The 6,541-nt window shown below is 34.7% G+C and overlaps 1 pseudogene; it reads left to right on the forward strand.

Annotated features, from left to right (window-relative positions):
* The first annotated feature begins 5,193 nt into the window (after positions 1-5,193).
* LOC144559957 (BTB/POZ and MATH domain-containing protein 2 pseudogene) lies at positions 5,194-6,288 on the forward strand (annotated as a pseudogene).
* Positions 6,289-6,541: the final 253 nt, after the last annotated feature.

Below are 6,541 nucleotides of genomic sequence, written 5' to 3' on the forward strand. Positions count from 1 at the left end.
ATTCAAATCAAAATACTAAAAAAAAAAAAAAAATGTGAACAGTGAACCGCCCGTGCCACGGGCGCCCCGCTAGTTAAAGTGACCCGTCAGTGGCACGGGCGGTCCGCTTTTGTTTTGGGTCGCCCGTGGGCCTGGCGGTTGGGGCATTTTTAAAAAGAAATTTAATGTGGGAGTATTTTTAAAATTAATTTTTTTTAAGGATATTAATAAAAATGGCCGTAGTTTTTTCAACTAGTATATGAACAATTTTTGAATAGTTAATTGATTATTAGATTTGCTTCAAAAGTTGTTCTAATTAGATAACATAAAAGAAAACCATTTTTTCGAAATCTGAATAAAGTAATCTTTTAAGGATATTAAATGGCTAATTTGGTCTCCAACTTTTACTTAGAAAAAATAAATAATATAGAAATAATTTTTTTTGTGTGTGTCTGTTAAAGTTCATAATAAAATGCAGAATATCAATTTTTTTAAATATGACATAAAAAATAAACGTTTTCATTAAGTAGAAACAACAAGAGATGGGCTACGGTGAGTTGCGAAGTAAAACACGTTTCTACTTCATGCCGTATTTTTATTTTGAAAGTCCAAACGACCGATCCGAACTGTTAGATGTTTAATTCATATTGGAATGTGCTTGGAGACCAAATTTTACATTTTCTGGAATTTTTTTACTATTTATTAAGCATTTTTTAAAATTGTTGTTTCGCTGTAAACAGTAAAAAACAGTAAAATTTTCTGGACCATCAGATCAACGACTTTCAAAATTGCTTAATAAATAGTAAAAAAATTCCAAAAAATATATAATTTGGTCTCCAAGCACATTTCAATATGGAGAACAAGATGAACGGTTCAGATCGATGTTTTAAACTTTAAAATCCCAAAATATGAGCGTGAAATAAAATAGTCGTTTTACTTCGCAACTCACCGTAGCCCACCACAAACAACAAATATAAAAAATATTTAATTATAAAAACTAATCACCCATCTGTAAGATTCCTGCAAAATTAGCGCCCTTCTTCCTAAATTCAATCTAAATTCCCTTGTTAATAAAAATAAAATAAAATATATAACACGTAACATATAAAAAAGAAGAAGAGATATATTCATAACATAGAACTCACAAAGTCTACATCAGAACCAATTTCATTGGTGCAATTCATGATTTTAAAAGTTTAAGTTATCGTATCAAATGCAGAACTTGAATTATAAAATATTCATAGATTAAAATTACCGCAATTTTTATTTATACCATATTAAAAAAAATCACAACACTCCGAATTCTAGAGATTTTCAAAAACACTCAGACCACAGAATGATTTTGCGGCTCCATTCTTGCGGACCTTCAAATAGTTTGGAGGCTCCTGAAAAACTTAAATATATTTAATAGCACGTAGATTTTTGGATTTTAGGGGCTCCAAATCAATCTGCGCTTTTCCAAGAATGAGTGTTTTTTAAAATTTCCACAAATCATTTTTTTTTCTTTTTGTTTGAATATGGTATAAATAAAAATTTCGGTTAAAATTACTGCAAATAACATTCAATCCAAACTGAACAATTTTCCCGAAAAAGGACAAAGGCAGAGATAGTCTATATATACATATGAGGAGAAAATTGATTTTGTTTTAAGTATTACGTTCACCTTATTAAGTTATTATGAATAGAAAAAAAAAAATCAATATATCAACCCGCACTATCCATGGATCATATCATATGATTCGTTATGACCACATAATAAGCTACGATGTCACAATACAGACTACAGAGACAGTCGGCCAGCGAAATTTTTTATATTTAGAAATTCTATAAAAAGATTATAAAAAATGGATAGAGCTTTTTAATTTTTTGATTCCATGGAAGAAATCGAACTGATGATTCAGTTCTATAAAAAAATATATGCATAGATATATTTTGGCCATAATAGAAAATTCAAAATGGACATATAAATATTTTTAGGAAGTATTTGATTTGTTATTTTGGAAAGTGATTGTTAGATTTAGTTTTCAAAATATAGTAGTCTAAATTAAGTATCACGTTTTACTATGTTTTTTAACATGATTTGTTTCAAATTAAGTTTTTCTATGTTGAAAATTAAGATTGTATCAATGATATTTTAGTAAAAGAGTAATTAGAAAATAGTTAGGAAACTCTATGTAATATGTATTCTCTATATATCTCAAGTTTGGAAATTAATGAAATTAGGTTTATAATCACAAATTTTTTTTCAGAGAGAAAAAGTTATAGATCTTTTTTTTTTTTACTTTTCATCCATACGTAGAACGTCCAAAACGGACATAGTATGAGAGCGTTATAATCAAAATAAGAAACACTGTACAACAATTTTCAAAAACCGTGGTATTCTATTTTAACAGTGCATCAAAGTTTCACCAGTGACTCAAGTTAGAGGTGGTAATGAGCTGGCTCGATCTTCATGAGCTGGGTCCAGTTTGAACTCGTTATGAGTTAGTTCATCTGAGTCATGAGCAAATTGTTTTTTGGGGTTCGAGTTGAAATCTCAGTTTAAAATCGTCACGAGCTGGACCGAGCTAGTTCACGAGCTAACAGACTGGCTCATTGGGCCTGGTTGGATCTTGTTTTAAGAAGCAAATAAATTCTATAAACTTTTGGACCGAATTGGCCAGTATAAAATGCACACAAATTGTTACAAATTCACAATTCACAAATTGATGCCTAGCCGAGCTAGTTGGCGAGCTGGCGAGCAAGCTAAGCCCCGGCTTGAACTCGTTAATTCTGAATTGAGCTAGTGGCAAGCTGACTTGTTAACAGCTCGGTTCAATAACAAATAAGCTGTTAACGAGCGAGTCAGATACGAGTCACGATTAAGCCACGAGCTACGAATTTTTTTGCCACCCTAGACTCAGTGCATACTATTGGAGATGAAGTTCAAATTTATTTTCATTGCATTTTCTTACTTCTTACCGTGCATATTAATGTTCAAAATAACTAATAAATATTATTCATAAGTATTTTTAAGATGCATTTATATTTTATAGTGCATATTAATGTTTTTAATAAATTCAGTATTAGAAAAAAAAAAGTTTTATTGAAAGAATTCAATAGTCTTTTCTTTGTCTTTCACCCATACATGATTCAAACAATAGAATGGAAAAGAAAAATGCATCAAACACAAATTAAGCACAATGAAAAGTTATCACATAAACACCTTGAAAGCTATCTTTCGTCTAGAAGAAAAAAAGGGAGACCTAGCCCCTCCTTTCTCTACACCTTTTTCTCTCATTTTCTTCTAGATCTCAATCCGACACACTAGTGCACTCCTCTTTCCCGTCTCTAACTCCTTAAGCGGAGAAGAGAATGAGAGAGAGAGGAGGGAGCCGAGTCAAGTGGAGTTGAGCGGAGACGAGAGTACGGTATCGTCAGAGCTTAGAGCGTATAGTTTCTACCCATCACAATCGGAGTGAGGCGGTGAGTTGATCCAGTCGTCGGAGTACTGTGGTGAGTAGATCCGGTCGTCGGAGCACTGCAGTGAGTAGATCCAGCTGTCGGAGTGCCACGGTGAGTAGATCGGACCGTCGGAGTGCGATGGCTATCAGATGAAAACAAATCAAATCAAATCGTGGAGAGAGTTAGAGAACGATGTATTAGAGTGTTTAAGAGTGTAAATAAGTATGATTAGATGGTGAAAGTAATTTAGATAAATTATTGAGAATAAAAGTGTTTAAATTTATAAATTAGAGTCATTTGACTCTTGTAATTACGTTTTTTATCAATGAAATTGTTAGTTGACATTTAAAGTCACAAACTTTCAAAAAAAAAAGTTATCACATTATGACAACACTTGCATACATAAAGAATTACAAGAGTATTTTATCATTGTCTCTGAATTATCAAAATTCTATTAAAAACATTCTTCAAAGTTGCACAATATTAGGCTTCTCTTTATAAATATATGCACCAAAGCTACACAACAGTAAAGCATTTTTTTTCCACAAATACAGCTTAATTTTCTCTATATGCTTGAACTCAACAAAAGATAAACTCTGTTCTGTATTTGCTCATTGATGCATTGGTTTTGATTTCGCCACCATATGTAACCTGCATAGATCAATAGTTTGTACTTAATTGCTAACAATGAGAATGCACTGATAAAATAATGATACTCAAAACACAAATTTAGGCATTTAACAGCATGCAGCTACTAACTTATCAAGTTCAAACTCATTAACTAATCGGCTACTAGATAAAAAACAATCAATACAATAAGAAACAATAAAAATAAGATACTCTTACAATAAAAAAAAAATAATATCATTTTACATATTAAAAAACAACAAAGTTGGTCCGGACTTGTAAATTGCTATAAAAACAACAAAGTTTCTCATTAGCGGTGTTTTTGGACTGGACTGGCAAGCTTTCCAATTCCAAAAAAGGGTAAAATAATTTTCAAGGAGCAGAGTGATACCGGATCGGTATTTTTTCACTGAATTTCAAAATTCAAAGAGGGGCAGCTGCTCCCCTCTGGCTGTGTGTGGATCCGCCCCTGCCAGCTAGCATATAAACCTAAACCCAACCCTCTCAGTTATGATATCCTTATTCTGGTCTAATAGACTTTTCTTTTATATTAGTCCCCATATTCCTCATAATTTATATTTTCTGTAATGGAAAAAACTAATGTTAACAAGAAAAGCATGCCGGCGTTTTATTAAATTAATAATTAAAGCAGTTTTTCAATGCTACTGAGGCTTAAATATTAATGAAGTTCTCCTAATGTGAGTTGCCACCCACTCTTCAATCCGAATTGTGCTGCTGCTTAATAATTGATGGATGGATAATATATATAAAAAGTAGCACACATCTTCAATTTGACTAAATTAAAAATCAAATGATGTGCATTGCACTATACCTAACCAACTTTTACCAGCAATACATAAGCTGGGCATGTGGGTATATTGCCCCTGTCAAAGGAAAGGCAAAACACAAAGGAGGGAATTAAAATATGATATAATTTATAAGAAAATCAGTTTCATATCATTCTAGATTAATCTACACAGGAAGGCCTTGTTAGGGAAGAACCAGCTAATAATTTTGACTTGAGATTGCCAATTAAATGCACGATGGTAGAGTTCAACTTTTTAAATGCTAGCTGTTCTCCCTCCTTGATCACAGCTTGTGTATAGCACCTTATTAACAACTACCTTAACATTGTACATATCCATGGCTGAATCCAATGATGCAAGCGACTTCGTATGCGGGTCACATATCTTCGACATTGTTGGCTACTCTACCATCAAAGGCCTCGGCACAGGCAAGTACATCAGATCGAGCCCCCTCCATGTAGGCGGCCACAATTGGGTCATCCAATTCTTCCCTAACGGTCGGCATAGCTACACTACCGGTTATGTTTCCCTCTACGTAAAGCTCTTAAATCCTCCAAACAAGAAGGTGTCGGCTATTCTGAGCTTTGGCCTGAGAACACGGGACAAGGGTAATTATGTGTTGGACCAGTCTTCGTGCACCGCAAATTCCAGTACATTGTTGCAAACTTTTGACGTGGACAATCCAATCCAAGGGGTTCCGTACTTCATGAAAAAATCCGACCTCTCTTCCTCCAAGTACCTCTCGGACGATTGCTTGACATTTCGGTGCATCATCTGGGTTTGCATGGATAGTTCCGCAACTCCTGTTGCAACCGTACCGAAGCCTCCTTCCATACCATCTTCAAACTTAGCTGTGCATTTCAGCCAGCTATTAGAGAGCGGGGAAGGTGCCGACGTCAATCTTGCCGTCGGTGGAAGAACTTTCGCTGCACACAAATGTGTGCTAGCGGCTCGTTCCCCTGTTTTCAAACAAGAACTATTTGGTACCAAAAGTGAAAAGGCAGCTGTCGGTCGTGTTGTTGTGGAAGGCATCGATGCTGCCACTTTCCAGACTTTGCTTCATTTCATCTATACGGATTTGCTTCCGGATTATGTGTCAGAGTCAGCTGAGGCCATAGCTGGCAGCAGTGACAAGAGCGCTTCCATAATTTCAACTCAACGGTTACTAGCAGGTGCTGCTCGATATAAGGTGGATAGGTTGAAGATGATATGTGAAAACAAGCTCTGTGAAAATGAATATTTAACCATGGAGACGGTGGCGACTACGTTGGCTTTAGCTGAAGAGCACGATTGCCGTCAACTGAGAGACACTTGCATGGAATTTGCAGTGAAGAAAGAGAATTACTTGGCACTTCCATTGACAGATGGATTTGAGAAACTGAAGCAAAGCTATCCTGCTGTCTTTAAGGAGCTTGTGGAGAAAGCAGATTAATAAGTTTCATTTTTCATTTCTTGAAATTTGTTGTTGAATTTACATTTTACTTTTTTCAATTTTCGTGCCAGTATGTTTTTAATATCTTTAGCTTTCAACTAAATATAGAGTTTCATTCCTTTTGTTATTTGGTTTTAATGGTACTGCGCATGTACTCTAGATCGAGTTTCCTTCCTATAGTTTTCGATTTAAATTCACGAATGGGCTGGGCCGGCCGGGCCGGGCTGGGATGGTTATTGATTATGCACCGCTA

The sequence above is a fragment of the Carex rostrata genome, chromosome 9, assembly GCF_964058835.1.
Source record: "Carex rostrata chromosome 9, lpCarRost1.2, whole genome shotgun sequence".
Classification (NCBI taxonomy): Eukaryota; Viridiplantae; Streptophyta; class Magnoliopsida; order Poales; family Cyperaceae; genus Carex; species Carex rostrata.